This window comes from Macrobrachium rosenbergii, chromosome 28 (assembly GCF_040412425.1).
Source record: "Macrobrachium rosenbergii isolate ZJJX-2024 chromosome 28, ASM4041242v1, whole genome shotgun sequence".
In the NCBI taxonomy this organism is placed as follows: domain Eukaryota; kingdom Metazoa; phylum Arthropoda; class Malacostraca; order Decapoda; family Palaemonidae; genus Macrobrachium; species Macrobrachium rosenbergii.
The window spans coordinates 29,349,937-29,368,309 of record NC_089768.1 but is presented as its reverse complement, the minus strand read 5'-3'; the positions used below and the strand labels follow the sequence as shown (position 1 = coordinate 29,368,309).

The 18,373-nt window shown below is 36.0% G+C and overlaps 2 protein-coding genes across 19 annotated transcripts in view; one reads left to right on the top strand and one right to left on the bottom strand.

Moving 5' to 3' along the window:
• Positions 1–2,620, top strand: part of LOC136854170 (uncharacterized) — a 61,271-nt gene extending 58,651 nt beyond the window's left edge. The window contains exon 4 of the mRNA XM_067130463.1: positions 2,109–2,620. The gene's annotated coding sequence lies outside the window, so the exon portion shown is untranslated. The remainder of the gene's footprint in view (positions 1–2,108) is intronic.
• Positions 1–18,373, bottom strand: part of LOC136854167 (receptor-type guanylate cyclase Gyc76C-like) — a 467,449-nt gene that overhangs the window by 38,702 nt on the left and 410,374 nt on the right. The gene's annotated exons all lie outside the window — the stretch shown is intronic.

Here is an 18,373-nt window from a genome sequence, read left to right as displayed (position 1 = left end):
GCCACACACTTCTCCCGACGGTTCTGCCACTATCGGAAGCAGCTCTGGAACGCCTCTTTTGAGATGGCCCGCAGCTGGTCCATTGCATTCTGCATGATGTCTTCTCTGGACTGAAATCTGGTCCCTTTCAGGACCATTTTGAGCTGGGGAAAAGCATGAAGTCACACACAACCATGTCAGGAGAGTAGGGAGCCTGATGAAGCGCAGGTGTGTTGTGTTTCGCCGGGAAACTATGTATCAAATGAGAATAATGGGCAGGTGCATTATTGTGATGGGACTGCCAGTTGCCTGCTGCCCACAGAGAGAGAGAGAGAAACGAAACAGTTACACACATCCTAAAGTAATTTATCTTAAGAGTTTTTATCTTTTTTTTTTTTTCACGAAAAGTCTTTATCATTTAATTTTTACGAAAAGGGACCAGATTTCAGTCTAGAGAAGAAATCACGCAGAATGCAAAGGACCAGCTGCGCACCATTTCAAAAGAGCCATTCCAGCGCTGCTTCCGGCAGTGGCAGAACCGTCGGGAGATTAGTGTAAGACTGTTGTATCTGAATATGAGGATTTTTTAGGAGTAAAGGTCGGATATTTTTAACACACCCGTGTCAGTGTGTATATATATACATATACTTATAATATATATATATATATATATATATATATATATATATATATATATATATATATATATATATATATATATATATATATATATATATATATAATATAATTTTTGTCACTTATACATTCATGACTTGCCTATATTCACAAATATTAAGCCACAAGTATAATTTAAGTCAAATTCACTATACCTTGGAATTATCTTACACCCAAAGGGGGAATTATAAATGACTACATATATAATGTATATATATGTATGCAAACATTTACATTATATATATATATATATATATATATATATATATATATATATATATATATATATATATACACAGTATACACACACACACACACACATATATATATATATATATATATATATATATATATATATATATATATATATATATATATATATATATATATATATATATAGCAAATAGGAAAATATATCTACAGTAGTTTTAATAAAAGAGGATGGATTCTGAAAGCTGCCATACAGTGTGTGTAATTAAGAAGAATGAGTTTGGTAAGTATCACAGTTTCCACGAATGAAGAATGAAAAGATGGATATAAATGAGAAAAGGTTAAAGATAAGGAAGTTGGAGGAATTCATAAGTGTACGCAATATTCACTGTGGGGTCACTGATTCAATAAGTGTTTGTGAATATATGTACACAGGAATGAGTATTAGGAGAAATGAAAACTGGGATATAATGAAATATGAGGTTTAATGAAGGAAAACAGGAGATTGTTTCAAGTGCAGTTCTATTTCAGAAGCCATATTAACTGAACAGTATTTGAGATTATAAATGATGTAACAGAAAAAAGTTAGAAAGAAATAAAGAAAGTACTAAAAATTCAGTTATAAATCTAAGCGTTTACTTTACAGATACCTATCGTAGGAGGGAAGTGAAGCTTAGAGAAAGGTTAATGACCTAAAAAGTTGATGTAGCGGATGGACTTATGATAGGCAGGACTGAATACTAAAGGAATGGAAGGAATTAGAGTAAATTTCAGTAAATTTGGGAGGATAATTAAAAGCTTGACAAATACACTGGCACCAGTAATTAATGAATCACAAGTGAGATGGTGCTGTATGATCGTGATAGTATAACTGAGGGTTGACATTTGTGAGCAAGATACGCATGGATGAAGGAAGGTTCCAAAGGAATACGTAGTATACATAAGGAAGTGTATGGCAGCATAAGGATTGATAAAGTAAGATCTATAAAAAATATATACAGATGAAGAGAACTGGTGGTACAAAAAGATAGGAGGGATAAATTGTTGTCATGTAAAGCTGTACTTGGCACATGCAGATCAGGGGTTAAATAGTTGTTGCATATTTTCAGATGGAATAACAACGCCACAACATTTTGTAGTTTTGTATCATGACTGTTACAATCCTACTGGGGAGTAAATTCCTGCCACTGGTTCATTACAAGTTTCCATGATGTCACTCCATCATTTATGTGTTTTTTTTCCAGGTTTCGTCCAATAATACTTCATCCTTTAACGCCTACAGAAGCAGGGATCCTGCATAATTCAACACTTACAGCAGCGTACATGAAATTTATGGAAGGAGGGTTTGATAATTTTCCTGCAGTTTGCTTTATGAGCCATGAAAGCTTACCAGCCTTAACTCCCACAGAATGTCAAGATATAAAGTGTACTTTCTCACTACAAGCACAATACCTGCTGTAACTCCTCAATGTAATTACCTATTTTGCACTGAGGGATGGTTTTACTTCCAAATAACATAAAACTACGGTACACTGAACTATGACTTTTGTATGCAAAGAAAACATATAAATCTTAAGTAGCACAGTTAATAAAATTTTTCATAATAAATGCCTTCCACATGAATTGCAACCATTACTAATCACTGTCTTTATCAAAGTATACTGCACACTAGTAAGAGTGTCACAGGTCTTCATTATTTTTAAAATTTGTTTGTTCTTTAAATTATGCAATATGATGAAAATTAGATCTGATAAATTTTCACCTTTTCTTTTCCTTGAAACAATATATAGTATCTTAAAACTGTAATGCTATCATCAAATAAGAGAGAAGCTTAAGCTTTGTCTTTCAGGAATCATGATTCAAACTGTACCAAGCACTTCTGTTTACTAGTTACTACAATATACTAACAGCAAAAAATAAAAATAAAATGCTAACAAAAAATCATTCTTGAGCTCTGTAACAGGTTGAAAATTACTTTATAACCACATTACGTGCAATCTTGACATTCACTAGCCCATTTATTTGGGAAGCATGCTAAAATACTGTATAACTTATATTCTACTGGCCTTGAAAGAGTCTGTGTAAATACAATAAATCAAACACTTAAATGAACAAAAAGCATGCCACCAAATGACAGGAAGCACCCTAACCCAATTACAACATAACATTCATTGCTTAACAAAAAAAAAAATTATAAAGTACAGTACTCTGTTTATCATAAAGAGGTTCTCTGTCCAAAGCTAATAAAAATATATAATTTAAAAAATATTTGTATATAAAAATAATCCAAATCTACTCACCTCACTGAGTTCTGCAGTCTTAATAGCCAGAAAAGAAATACCTTATCTTAAAATTTCAGTCATAAAATCCCAAATATTTGTGAAATAACTGATAGAACAAAGTGGAGTGAGTGTGAACAAAACCTATACTTATATTTAGTTTGGGCTGACAATCCATTTTGCGATGAGTATATTTCCATTACAAAATTCTTTTACAATTACTTTAAGATCAGACCTAGTTAAAGATGTGGGTCTGTAACTGGAACCATTAAGCCCACTACCTGGTTACAACTGAAATCATTATTGATTCTGTATTCTCAGGTGATTTTACTTTTCAAGAAAATACAACTTAGCCTAAGAGATGAAATCTTATTGACTTGAGATGTGAAGTCTGCCAAAGACCTGATGTTAGGCAAACCTCAGCTCTTCAATTGGAATTCAAGATTCTGCCAATCATTGGGAGATGATCTTGCTTGCCCACCTTTCTTTTTGTACTTCAGCAGATAACTCTGGCTATTGTCTTTAAATCATTGGTCGTCATCATCCATATTTTGTTTGGGTGTTATGCTATCATACTGCTTGGTACTGGAAGTCTTTTATAACCTATACTGCAAAACTATGGAATATTCTTATTGATGGTGTTACAAATAGGAGGGTTTTCATGTGAAAACTGTGAACCAGTTTCACATTTTATACTCTCTCATTAACTGTTTATTCTTGCAAACATTTATATTTAGATGATTTATCATACTTATCGATATTCTTTGAGCATATCAGGCTTCCTGTCTTTGTTTTTTCTTTTTTAAAAGAAAATGTTGTTCCATTAGCAGTAAGTTTTTTTCTGTCTTTCAAATAGTCTTTAGTTCTGTCTTTCTGATAATCTTTTTTAGTGGTGGTATGTAGATCATATGCTGTTTATTTCCAGAACTGGAGCAATTAACTGGTCATTTTGAGTTGGTGTTACAGTTTCTCTACTTATTTTCTGCATACAAAAGAAGAAAGTACAGTTTTTGTTCAAGATGTGGGTAGTAAATCTGTGGTTATAAATACTTAAAAATGATGTCAGTTGGTTCTCTCCTCTGACTGGTAAACCCATCTCCTCACTAAACTCTGTTTACCTGCATGGGTGGGGTGAGGATGCAATCTGATCACTGTTGTCAGGCTTGGATTAAGCACCAGGGGTGAAGGGTTTGATTTCTATAGGATAATGATGGAAGGGATTCTTCCTTAGTATGTTTTGATGGACAGAACTGTTGAATTTTTAACACCTCCATCTGATGTAGGTCAGGGTGGCATCTTGGATTTCTATTGTTGGCAACAGAAAAGGGTGACTGAGAGTTCCTTAAAGTGATATTTTATAATGATAGTAATAAATTGCTCCTTTCTGTAAGTGTACAAAAGTCATTTGGCAAGGCAGGTGGCCATCATACGGACATAAAAATGAGGGCATCCTCCTGGTTGGCATTTAAACTGATGGACAAAATTCCTCCTCTATAAGGTATCTCCAGGACAGCTGGATTATTCTTGAGGAGAGATCAGCCTTAAAACAGGACTTGTTAATGAAAACTTATACAAAAAGCATACAGGCATGCATGACTATGACACAACTGATGTAATGAGAAATAAGAAGTTTATCATGGATCAGCAGCTGTTCAACCCTTTTTACTATTAAAGGTCACCCCTGAAACAGGCAGAGATGAATGGAGGAAACAAGAAATAAAGATATGTTTCCTGTGCTCCCTAAAACAGGCCCTACAGACTGAAAAAACTGGACACTTGAACTGAACATGGTGTGTCTTTCAAACACTGCTTTTGTCCCTCTATGGGGAAAACAGAATCAAAAGGAAGGTTCACTCTTGAGGCTGCTGGTACCTTCTGAAGATTAGTTTTCATTTAAAAAAAACGATATATTAACATTGCTATGTTGCCCCAACTATACTGTTATAAAATAAGGGAAAGTCAAATATTTAAGTGAAATGTACTTGAAGAGACCAGCTCTGCTGGAAAAGTGAAAAACAGACCAAAAATAAGAGCAATCCTTGTTGATAGATCTTCCTAAGGTAGACTGTCAAAGAGAGTCACAACGTCATATGCATTTCTCTGTGGAGGAAATCTTACCACCTGAAGTTCCCAATATTTCACTAGTGTGAAGAAAGGACAATAAAATATTGCTTTCTTTATCATCAGTTACTATTTTTAGGACCTCATAAAATTGCCAACCAAAATATCAGTCCAGGGAAGAGGTTGAAAATAAATGACAAATTCTTAACTAATTTGTATTTTCCTAACATACAAACCTGAGGTCTTTTCATATGGATAACTTTTGTCAAAGCTGGAAAGTCCGGCCATTAAACAAGGAGGTTTTAACAATTAAGGAGGGGTGGAAGTGGAGGTACTGCCCACCCAACTGGTATCCATTCAATCTCTTCAGTTTACTTTTCGGCCCAAGCAAAAGAATGAGGGGTGTTATGAGGTGGGCTTTGTATGTAAAAACCTCAGGTTTGTATGTTAGGAAAAGTACAAATTAATTAAAAATTTGTCATTTTTTCCTACACGAATGCAAACCCTCGGTCTTTACATATGGAGACTTACTACTGAAGGGAGGAATCCAAGTAATTCTCTAAACTGACTGGTATTTAGGCTCAACTGGTATTCTCTTCCTGGTAATGAAGGAGCAAAGGATGGATACCATACCTCTGATCTGTTGAACATGTGGGATGTTCAACTGCCAGACTTCTGGGCACTTTGAATCAAAGGAAAGTATGAAAGCCCTTGATTCAAAAGGTGTGGATGAACCCGTGTCAAAGACTATGTAGCTAAAAATGACCAACTGGCTTGCGCATAGTCAGTCCTTCTCTCTCCTTGCTAGGGAGAAGGTAGGAAATGCATCTATTAATCCAAACAAAATGGATTATAGACAGGATACTCAGTCATACAGATCACCTGCATGCATGCCAGTCCAGCTCGTGACGGCTTGTTCACTCTTCCTCTGTTCACTGGAAGAGGATGGAAAACAGGAGGAAGGTAGGAAGACAGTCCTACCCACACCTTCTCCCTGTAGCCGCACACCTTAGGCGAGATGCAACATGTCCTTAAGAGCTGGGTAAACTACATGACTTACTGAGCACCCACTAAGGATCCAAGGAAAAGGAGTCCAAGGACCCAAGGGCAATAACCCAAGGTAAAAGGATAAGAATGTGAACTGCACAATTACATTCTATCCTAGTACCAGATCAGCGGCTTCTTCCTGAATGCCATAGATCGATGGGTGACTGTGGACCCTAGAGATGTTGCCTCAAATGTGCTGATGACCACCAGGAAATTGTAGGGTATGTTTGGAAGGTCTTTCCCCTACCCAGAAAAATGATCCCTTTGCCTATGGTCAACACTCCAAGGTAAGAGGATATGCATGTGAATTTCACAAATACATTCTATCCTAGTACTTGAACTACATGTCCTTTCTGAATGTGACAGACATATGGATGACTTTGCCTTCTAGAGATCTTACCCGAAACGTACTGATGACCAGTAGGAAGTTTCACGGTAAGCTCGGTTGATCAGTTCCCTGCCATCGTTTCTCGGGCAGCTTGAAGCTAATGAACTAGTCATTAGCTTTGGAGTTGAAGGACTAGACTATGGGGGTAACACAGAAGTCATACTGTCTTTGGTGCCACAGGACCACTGAAGGGAAATGGTCAATCTAACTGATCACCTTTGAATATGTAGAATAAGCAGATCAGAACAGAGCCAACAACAGGAAACTGAGAGAAGAAAGAGAATGATCAATCTCCTTTCGAGGTTAAGTGAGAACTGGAAGTCAAGATCTACCATCCTATCCCTTGATTTCATCAGAAAAGTGCCATCTCGCTTTTGATTCTTTGTCGGTCATCGTACCAAAAGTACTTCTGTCTGTCCGAGTACTACCACTGTTGCAGACCTGACATGTCAGATCTCATCGATACTGTAAGTGAAAGTGGTTTAGCATAGCTAAGAACCACTGTTCAAAATTCTTCTTGTATACACATTATTGATATTAAAACAATCTGGTAGAAGAAACTGATATAGGAAAGTAGAAGTGGAACTCCTGTGCCCGTGTATGGGTATTGACTCCAGTGATGGAACTTGTCTGACATACATCCCCCATCCTGGAATGTGTCTGACTCTGTGTTGAGCATGGTACTACAACCCCATCAGCACTGTATACAGAGAAAATGATAGGATAACCCCAGAGGATGTCCTATGATAAGATGTTCTATGTAGAAATGTCCTAAGTACTCTACTGTCAATGGACTTTGCACCGATGACAGAGATGTCCTAGTACTGCAATAGAGTGTGCATTGTCAACAGAGATGTCCTATGAGGAGATCTCTATGATGACATCAGTAAGTTACTTGAAGGAGGAGTTGCCCTCTGATGATAGGATCCCACTCCCCACCTTTATTCATTGCATATATGGAAGTCAAGGAGGACTATAACTGTTCAAGCAACAAACCATGTCAGCCACATGCAATGGGTTTGTCACCACTCCTCACTCCCCTTGCTGGAGAGAGAAGTAAAGGCTATGAAAGTCAAAGGGAACTATATGTATTCAAGCAACAAACCATGTCAGCCACGTGCAATGGGATTGCCATTCCTCACTCCCCTTGCTGGAGAAAGAAGTAAAGGCTACTGAGAAGCATATTTGTATGTTGTATGGAACAAACAAATGCTGTAATAGCATGACTGCAACACTCACCTGCATCAAGCCAGTTCCAGCCTATGATGTGTCTTTCTTCAAACCGTCCATAGATCGAGAAGAAAGGAAAAAGGGAAAGTAAAGAGACCAGACATCTCACTCAGTCCTCTTCCACACTATCATCTAAGGCAAGATACAAACTGTCCCACCAGGAACACTGGATGAGCTACACAATTTGTTGAGCAGCCATCACTGGATCCAAGGAGAAAGCTTCCAAGGACCTGTGGGCAAAGTCCTTCAGGTAGAAGGAAGTGAGAGTGGTCTGACAAAGCCAAGAGCCAGCATTCACAATCCTAGAACAGACAAATTCTTCTTAAATGCCAGAGAGGAACTTATTCCTCTGATGTCATGTAGGCTAGGCTAAGGACTTGACTACTTAGGTTAGGCCAAGTACGCCCCCAAGTCTCATCCCACCAAGTTCTTGAGGAACTAGAGACATTTTCTCATCTGTCCTTAGCCAAGAAAATCCAGAGGTGTGTTGAATCCTTTCTTGAGCTTAGAAGAGCTTCAACAGCAGTAGGAGCAATCACAAGTGGAGATTTAAACTTCAGAATTATATATATTATTGAACTCACGAATGAGATCAATAACTACTTCATAAGAGGAAAAAAAAAACTTATTCTTTAAATCCTCCATTTCCTATGGTGAAGGTAAACACCACAAGGAAAACGAAGGGCTCCCATCATCCCCTGCTCTTGACGAGTCACATCCTCAGAATCATGAAGAGTTATGGAGAGAGAGAGAGAGAGAGAGAGAGAGAGAGAGAGAGAGAGAGAGAGAGAGAGAGAGAGAGAGAGAGAGAGAGAGAGAGAGATCAGAAGACCTCTTCTCACACGAAGGGCTCCCATCATCCCCTGCTCTTGACTAGTCACGTCCTCAGAATCATGAAGAGTTATGTCCTTGGACATATTAAGAGTCATGTCCGCGGACGTGTTAAGAGTCACGTCTGTGGACAGACTTGATAGAGTCACGACCACGGACAAGGGCAAATGGACATGCCTCAGCCCTCAAACGTTGACTGGTTGTTGCAGACAGGTGTGGTCATGACTGGCATGACCATGGACAGAATGCGTATGGCCGTGATTCAGATGGTTGTGGACATTATTCGGCACCAATCTAGATGTCCACTGAAGTTACATCAATGCTCTTTGCTCGACAGAATGAACGAGGCGTTGTGCGGACGGGAAACGGTGCTTCAACGCAGCATGGCCACAGGCCATCCCATTCTCTTCTCAACCTTTCACTTGAGTGAGGTCGATGGTCCGTTCCCAGACATGCTGTCTTGAGACAACTCCCACACTCCCTCCATGCGATGTCCGTGTGCCAATAGGCAGCCGAACGTCCGTGACGTCACGTCCGAACATATGAGACAACCGACTGGTATGAACCAATTGCACATATGTGTGACAGGACACAGTCAAGAAAAGCTGAATGAAGATCAGAGGGCCTTCCGGAAGAGTGTGGAAAGTCGGTGACTAATGTCACTCAGAAGGAGCTACAGGGTCAAGTACAGGATGAACGTCGGTTGCTCCCTCTATCCGAGTGTCCATAAAAACACAGGTGGAGGAGATACTTGTCGAATACGAGGAAGCTGTGCACCTGGTGCTCTGTGTAGCAGGATCCCAGAGAGAGACTCACGACACAAAGAAATACCAGTCCGTTGATAAGGGAGAGCACAGACAGAAGAAGGCGAAGATGACAATGGCGAAAGGATTCTCTTCTTCGACTTCTACTGTAACTGGAGGGCCTCACCACAGTAACACATATGTGAAGAAACAGCAAAGAATTTCCTGTCTGCGATAGGGGAAGACAGGTCGAGCGATCAAAACTATGTTGGAGGAATCGGTTGATGACATCATAAGAACTAGCCATGACGTCACAATCCCATCCATGACATCACAGGAGCAGACGACTCTTACCAAAGCAAAAATTACTACATGTAAGAACGGGACTAATCATATATTCTAAAAAAAAAGTGTGATAATACGAGTTTATTTCCTATGACAAAAGGGCAACCAAAGTGAAGGGCACCAGTTGACAAAACATTGGAAGGGAGATGAGAAGCCACAGAAGCAGACGAAAGCTACATCAAAGAAGCAATCTGTCTAAGACTGGTACCCCTGAATTATGACATAAACTGTGCATCTGAGCCTGGAGGAAAAAAACAATATGGCACTGTACCACCATACCAGGAGGGGATCAACCTCTTTAAGTCATCATGTAGATGGGGGTCCCAGGCTCTGAAAGGAACGCACTGCTGACAGATCTGGCTCAGTTCCAAGCTTCCACCACAAAACTAATGAGTGGACGAGGTACAACAATACGTGAAGTGGTAACTCTGGGAGAGCAAAGAAATGTAGAGGGGCTCCCAGGATCTCAGTGAAACATGCCACCATCTGACTTCAAGGGATCAGCAGGGCTGACAACTGTTGCGCAAGAAGAAGACAGGGAAGTCCAGAGGCAAAACAAGATCTGAACCGTAGGGCCTGAAAAGAAACTAATAATATGCCTTCCCCCCCTCCTCAGGAAAGGAATAAACTTCCCGCCATGACAGAGAGGGAAAGAAATATATCTGTATCTAAGGGAAGGGAGTGAGCTGTAAGACTCACACCACCCCCCAAGACGGTAAATTCTGACTGGTCCTGAGCATGTAGACAGGACAACACAACCGTACGACTTGCACCATTAACATTTGTGTTGAGGGAGTGGAGGAAAACTTGCTATGTTAAGTAAGATGAATCCTAGCACAAAACCCTCAACTGCAACTCGAACCCGTAACGTGTTGATCTACACAACAACTGAAAGACTAAAACATTACCACGTTCCCAGAAATTGTGTAGTTTGAATCAAAACATTATGTCTAAAAAAGAAAACATTTAAACACACACCTAGACGGAGGCATTAGAGAAACAACAAGACTGATATAAAGGGAGGAAAAACTTCACACCTAATCCTACTATGCAGTATGAGTAAGTCCTAATCCTACTATGCAGTATGAGTAAGTCCTAATCCTACTATGCAGTATGACTAAGTAAATATATCACTGAAGATATAGAAACAGAATGTACTGACATGTCTTAATATATCAAAATAAACATTGTTTCAATATATCCAAAACAATATTTCAATTTACAAAATGTAAAACTGTATACAACAAGAGGAAAAAGGCCGAACAGCAGGACAGAGAAGAAAAGCACGTTTTGTCAAGAGTGCGGCCAAAAGTAAACTGTAGAGACTGAAGGCATACCGGTTGGGTAAGTGGTACTTCTGTCCCTACATAAGTAACTGTTACCATAGCCGCCTTGCAAAAGTTTCACAGCCAGACTTTCCAGCCTAGCCGAAAGTTATCTATATGTAAAGACCTCAGGTTTGTATTCGTGTAGGAACAACTTTATACTCATGGGAAATCTGTTGGCTTTTTTTATATGGACAAAGAAAAATTAAAGATATTTACAATCTTACAACAGGAAAGTATAAGGCTCCAGAGTACACTGTCAGTATTTCCAATGTAAAGATATTCTCAGTAGATTCCACAAGCATAATAGAAGACATATGAAAATCTTAATTTTATCAGTTGCCAAAAAGTTAGCTTCATAAATGGGCAAGCTTAAATGATCTTCCTTAGCTGTCATAATAAAAGCTCTTCAATTCTAAAACAATGTGCTTCCTATCAACCTTAAGATGAACAGAGAGGATTGCAGTTTTGATGGTAACCGCTGTTGTTTCATCTTTCATTGTGATTACAAAAAACTGCCACTAATATCAATATCTTACCATGGTGACAATCACTCTCTGTTAACGTTAGGTTTCCAAAATACTAATTGGCATTTGGGTGACGAAAGCTGAGTCTCGTATTTGGTCAAATCAAGAACATTTGTTAATGAATGGCTTCAAGGGTTGGATATTTGGCATTTACCTTTACTTGCATATGACAACGTTCTTGAGGAGTATCACAAAAATGGATGTCTGCCCTAGAAAATAATGGAAGAAATAAAGACTGTGGCTAAACATTCAATCAGGACAAATGCATTTTCAAAGCCACATGAGAATATATTAACTTTGCAGTGGTGGTACTAGCAGAGTGATTTGCATTAACACATTTTCTTCCAAGGATAACAATGCATCAGTAAATATAAATGCATACAAGGAAAATAACATGAAACCAGTAAAAAAATTATCAGCAGTAATATCAAATCAGCACAGACAAAATCCCACTTGTGTCAAGAAAATATATACCGTGCCTACTTTTATCAAATGCATTTATATAATATAATATATATAAATATATATATCATATGCATTATATATATATATATATATATATATATATATATATATATATATATATATATATATATATATATATATATATATATATATATATATATATATATATATATATATATATATATATATATATATATATATATATATATATATATATATATATATGAATGTCTTTCCTGTAATACTACAGTGTAATATGAAAATAAGAAGGCCCATATAAAAACACTATTTAAACGTTGAAACCATATATTTGGCACACTTGTTTCTGTGCCACTTAGAATATGGACAGGTGGAAAGTTACAATGATATATATAAAAACATGAAGGTGTGGCCTTGGGCCTCGATGTTAGGAGGTGGCGTTTCTTAAGAAGGAGGAGAATTTGGTCAATCTCCTCCTTCTTAAGAAACGCCACCTCCTTAACATCGGAGGCCACACCTTCATTTTTTTATATACCATTGTAACTTTCCACCTGTCCATATTCTTGAACAGGGGCACAGAAACAAGTGCCCGAAATATATGGTTTCAACGTTTAAATAGTGTTTTAGCCTTCTTATTTTCATATATATATATATATATATATATATATATATATATATATATATATATATATATATATATATATATATATATACCCATTATCAAATCAACTACACACCAGAAATTACTTATACCCAAAGAAAACTGATATTTATGTGTGTGTGTGTGTGTGTGTGTATATATATATATATATATATATATATATATATATATATATATATATATATATATATATATATATATATATATATATATATATATATATACATATACATACTGTGTGTGTACTGTTAGTGTGTGTATTACAGACTGTGCTGATGTAGTGTGTTTCTTAGTGTGGTGTCAGTTGTCCTCTCTTCCTTGTTTTGTCTTGTGCTTGATTATTTAATTGCAATCTATGGTACATCACTGTAATATCCTTTAGTAAAATGTGGAAAAAGCACCAATGTAAAAACATTAAAAAATGCTCTAACAAAGTCAAATGCCTGCTTACCCCTCTCCAACCAACCCAAGCTACATTCCCATCCCCCTCCCAGCCAGGGAAACTCCTCCCTAGGCCACCCACCTTCCCAAAAAACCTTGATCAGGGTGAATCCTCCTGCAAACAGTCTTACTGCCACTCCCCTTCTATGGCGCCCAGCCTTCCGACCCACGTCCCACCTTGAAACCTTTTCTCAGCCTCTCACACCCCTAAATCCTTTATTACTCTGTTTATGAATGTAAGTAGTGTCAACATTTCCTTAGACCAATGCAGCATTTCCAACTGTTGGGAGCCTTTTTAAAAATCTTAATATATATACATATATATATATATATATATATATATATATATATATATATATATATATATATATATATATATATATATATATATATATATATATATATATATATTAAGTAGTCCCTGGGATCCTGTTGTCTGGAAAATGTTGATGTTTGGATATTGTGAATCTTGATAATTGTGGGATTACTGTAATCCTTCCAAATTTAGTTTCTGAATTAAATAATAATATAACAGTTCTCATCTTTCTTGTTGGCTGAGTGCAAATAGTAAACTTCACCAAAGTTCCTATTCAAAAATGCATAGATCCAATTCTGATAAGAGTAGGTGCACTATCATACCTATATTGGAATTCCCTCTGTGTAAGTTATTTCCATGGTGTTACCATTACTATTAAGCAGTTTAACCAGACTAATGAATTAATTTATTTAGCTCTCACATGGTTGGCAAAGGATCTGTCTTTATTAGTGATAAAATATAGAATTCATTTAGCAAATTATGACTCCTCAAAAATTTCATAATTGTGCTAACTGAAAATGATACAGAAAATGCCAACATGTCTAAAGTGATATGTTTCCAATGCTTGGAATTCAGTGCCATTTACATTTTATTTCCATGGTATGTGTATAAAGTGTGTGTGTGTGTGTGTGTGTGTGTATGTATGTATATGTATATATATATATATATATATATATATATATATATATATATATATATATATATATATATATATATATATATATATATATATATATATATATATATATATATATATATATATATATATATATATATATATATATATATATATATATATATATATTATAAAATTATATATAATTTTATATCTATATGTATACATAATACATTATATATATATATATATATATATATATATATATATATATATATATATATATATATATATATATATATATATATATATATATATATATATATATATATACAGTGGAATTGTAAAACTCGACAAAATTGATTCCACGAAATGCCAAGTAAACTTTGTGCGGTTCCTGAACAACAAACCGAATCCGACCCGGCAGCGATCCGACCCGTCGACGAAACATATGATGTTTGTAAACAAAAGTGTTTTAACGCCGTAGTTGGCGTTGTTGGTGGCGTTCTTCCCACGCACATTTAAAGCACTTACAGAAGACTCTGAATGGAATTTACCATAAATTAATACAATCCTGAACGTACACAATGTTTATGTAATTACAGTAGTACCGTGTCGACGGCGCTCTGGTTTGTTTACATTGCTGCCACAAGCTGCAGATCGTAACTAAGACGTTTTTCTTAATTTTATAACAGACTCTACAGTACACTTATTTTTAATATTGTTTTATTAATTTAATGTAATGACAGGCTTGTTTTCATTGTATTTATCATTAACAACAGTTTTGTGCGTACCCGTTACAGTACATTCTGGAGTGCATATGGGCTGCCTAGCCTAGCCTGCAGCGCTCGGTCTACCACTGGTAGGCAAATTTTTTTTGATACAGTATGCATTTAAAACTGTAAGAAGACTTCTAATAAGGTAAGTTATTTAACTCTGAACTTATTTAATTGTAATGTGTGTAGTGTTTTGTATAAAAGACAAGGTTGGAGTAGTGACTGGTGGTCAGAACGGATTAATCCATTTTCAGTTATTTCTTATGGTGAAATTGATTCGAATTGACAAAATCAATCGACATTCCTTCTAGAACGGATTAGCGCCGGAAACCGAGGTACCACTGTATATATATATATTGTATATTGATACTTCGATGCTTGAACACCTCCCAACTTGAAAAATTTGGTATTTGAATGCTTTAAGAAAATAATCACTTGGTAGTCGACCACTTGCTTAGAATTCAACTGAACAAACATGACCTGCAGGAACACGTACGAACCGGAACACATTATGCAAATGGGTACCCCAACTGAAACAATGAGAAATTAGTAAATCTTCCTATCAATGTTCCTCAGCGCACACCTCTGCTAAACTTTGCTGTAAACTTTATCTTATTCCTTTGGTATTGTTTTTGTTTATATCATTTGTATAAATAGGTCACTGTGGGGCCTAAGGAGGTCAGTGATAACAGGAAACCAAAAAGAAAACTGGTAGAACCACAACAGAGATGGAAAAAGAATTTGCAACAAAATATGACAATGGTTTGTCTGATTTTGCTACCTAGTTTCACATGGCAAAATCTATGATCTTTGCAAAACTAAAAAATTAAAAAGGCCATCAAATTAGGATGATGTTACTAAAGGAGTGGAAGTGGTTATGCAGCTACGATCATGAGCAATTTTGAAGAGGTTGAGAGACTGTTGTCGATTAGGATCAACAAAAAACAGTTACCTGGTGATATTGTTTTTGAGGTTATAATTTGTAAAATATCAAAACAACTACTTGTACATCCTGAAAAATACTTCTGGAATGAGTGCATATATGGGCAGTCAAGTGTTCAAAGGCAGTGATGGGTGGTTTGAGAAATTTAAGTGAAGAAGTGGTATACGCAGTGTGGTGAGGTATACTGTACAGAGATTGCCAGTTCAGACAATGATGCTGTTGTGAAATATCACCCTGACAAAGGTGTAGCAAAATGTGATATAAATCTGCTGAATAGCATTGCTATGGCTCACTTGAGAAACATTTTCCTTACTGGCAACAGCAAAATTCACTGGACAGGTTTTTAGTGGGACAGAGAACCAGTAAGTCTCAGAAAGAAAGCACAGAGAAACATCTTCAGAAGCACAGTTACCTGTGAGTTTTATGGAAGGGAACTCCCCTTCCAAACAATATTTTTGGGGTCTGAAATGGATTACTTTAATTTACAATGCTTCTTATGGGAAAAAATGAATTCACTACTTGAACAGCCTTCTGAAACAAATTCAGTTCAAGTACTGAGATATCACTGTGTATACAGATAGATGTACACAGTATGTCCCCCCATAATTGCAGGGGATTAGGGGCCACAACCACCCACATTGAGTGAAAATCCATGTTAAGTTGGTATCTCCCTCTAAAATGCTTATAGCTGGCTATTTCAATAGTTCAAACACCAAAGACACCCCCCCCCATTCTAAAAATGCTTATCATAACTGTCTATATTAATTCAAACACCAAATGTACCTTAAACTATCATCCTAAAACCCTACAATATAATTTCAGTCATCTTACAGCATTCATTACCCCTAAAAATATATGGCTTACAGCTACATGTGAAAAAAAAACTCAAGTCCCCCTGCATTCAAGCACAGCCATTTTCTCTCAGTATTGAAGCCGTTCTGTTTTATTTTTTTCATATAGGGAAAACATTGGGAATTCACAAGCAGACAGATAGGGGAAACACTGGGAACTGACAAGTAGAGTTAAATACTGTACAGTGCTTCAATATTTAAATATGCATTGAAAAAAATGCATTATTATAAATGCAATCAACAGTGATAACATATTCTCTTGTGTATGTGCATGTTACAATGATTTACTAATTTTCAAATATTATTAATATAAAACAGCAAAATGTTGATAAAATGTTATTTCACTTACAGAATCCATTTATATTGTATTATTACATATTATAATGGTCTGTTTTCATTGTGATATGTATACAAAAAACTGATCATCCCAACATTTGTAATGTTTACATTCTGAGAATCAGCTGATTGAGACTACTACTGAAAGAATTAGGAAAATAATTTTTTAGTTGCTACAAGAAATGAATGTATTAATGAAATCATTATTTTTAATTTTGTACATACTGTAAAAGTTTATGATACAGTAATTCATATTTCATTGAGAGAGAGAGAGAGAGAGAGAGAGAGAGAGAGAGAGAGAGAGAGAGAGAGAGAGAGAGAGAGAGAGAGAACTGGTTTTTACATTTGAATTTTCAGTACAGTTGCTGGGGACAAGGCTTGGTTAAACTAACTGAGGAGAAGAGTACTACCTTGTGCTGCTTATGTATGGAATTTGGATTTTAAATATTTTTACGGTGATTAGAGATGAAACATCAACAGCAATAAAATATTCTCTTGTGTACTGTTATAATATGTGTGATCATCATACAGTCAGCTAAACTTGTAATGAAGTACGGTTCAGTAAATCAGAGGAAGAAAAAAGTATGACAACGCGTACCTACAGTAAAAACTATTACAAATGCCAGGACTATCATTTTTTTTATACATACTAAGATGATAATAGATCAGTATAATACAGTATAAATGGATTCTGTAAGTGAAATAACATTTTATTGATGTTTTGCTGTTTTTTCATTAAAGGATATGGAGAGAGAGAGAGAGAGAGAGAGAGAGAGAGAGAGAGAGAGCGGTGTTTATGTACATTGGTAAGCTGGTTCGTGATTTTGCGGGATTTTAATTTAGCATTTTATTGATCCTGTATTTTGCTGTATACATTAACACTAATATTTGAAAATTAGTAAATAATTTTATCAGAAAATAATGTATTTAGTCATGAAAATAAAATGACAATACAGTAATTAGTGAACATTGGTCTATGAACAAATTTGCAAACTAGTGAATTATCAGCGATATATTTGGAGATAAGTTCCACAGAAAAATCTGTGATTAACTGAAGTCGCGATTGCTGATCTGCGATCTAGCAGGGACACACCGTGTGTATATTATATATATATATATATATATATATATATATATATATATATATATATATATATATATTATATATATATATATATATATATATATATATATATATATATATATACAGTGTACAGTCATACTCGAACTTAAGTGAGGTTAGGTCCCTTAAGAACCCTAACCCCTTGCACAGGATGAATTTTTCGGCGTAAGTTTGGCATGGTCTCTAAAAATGCTAATAAATGCTTATTTCTAAAGTTTAAACACTA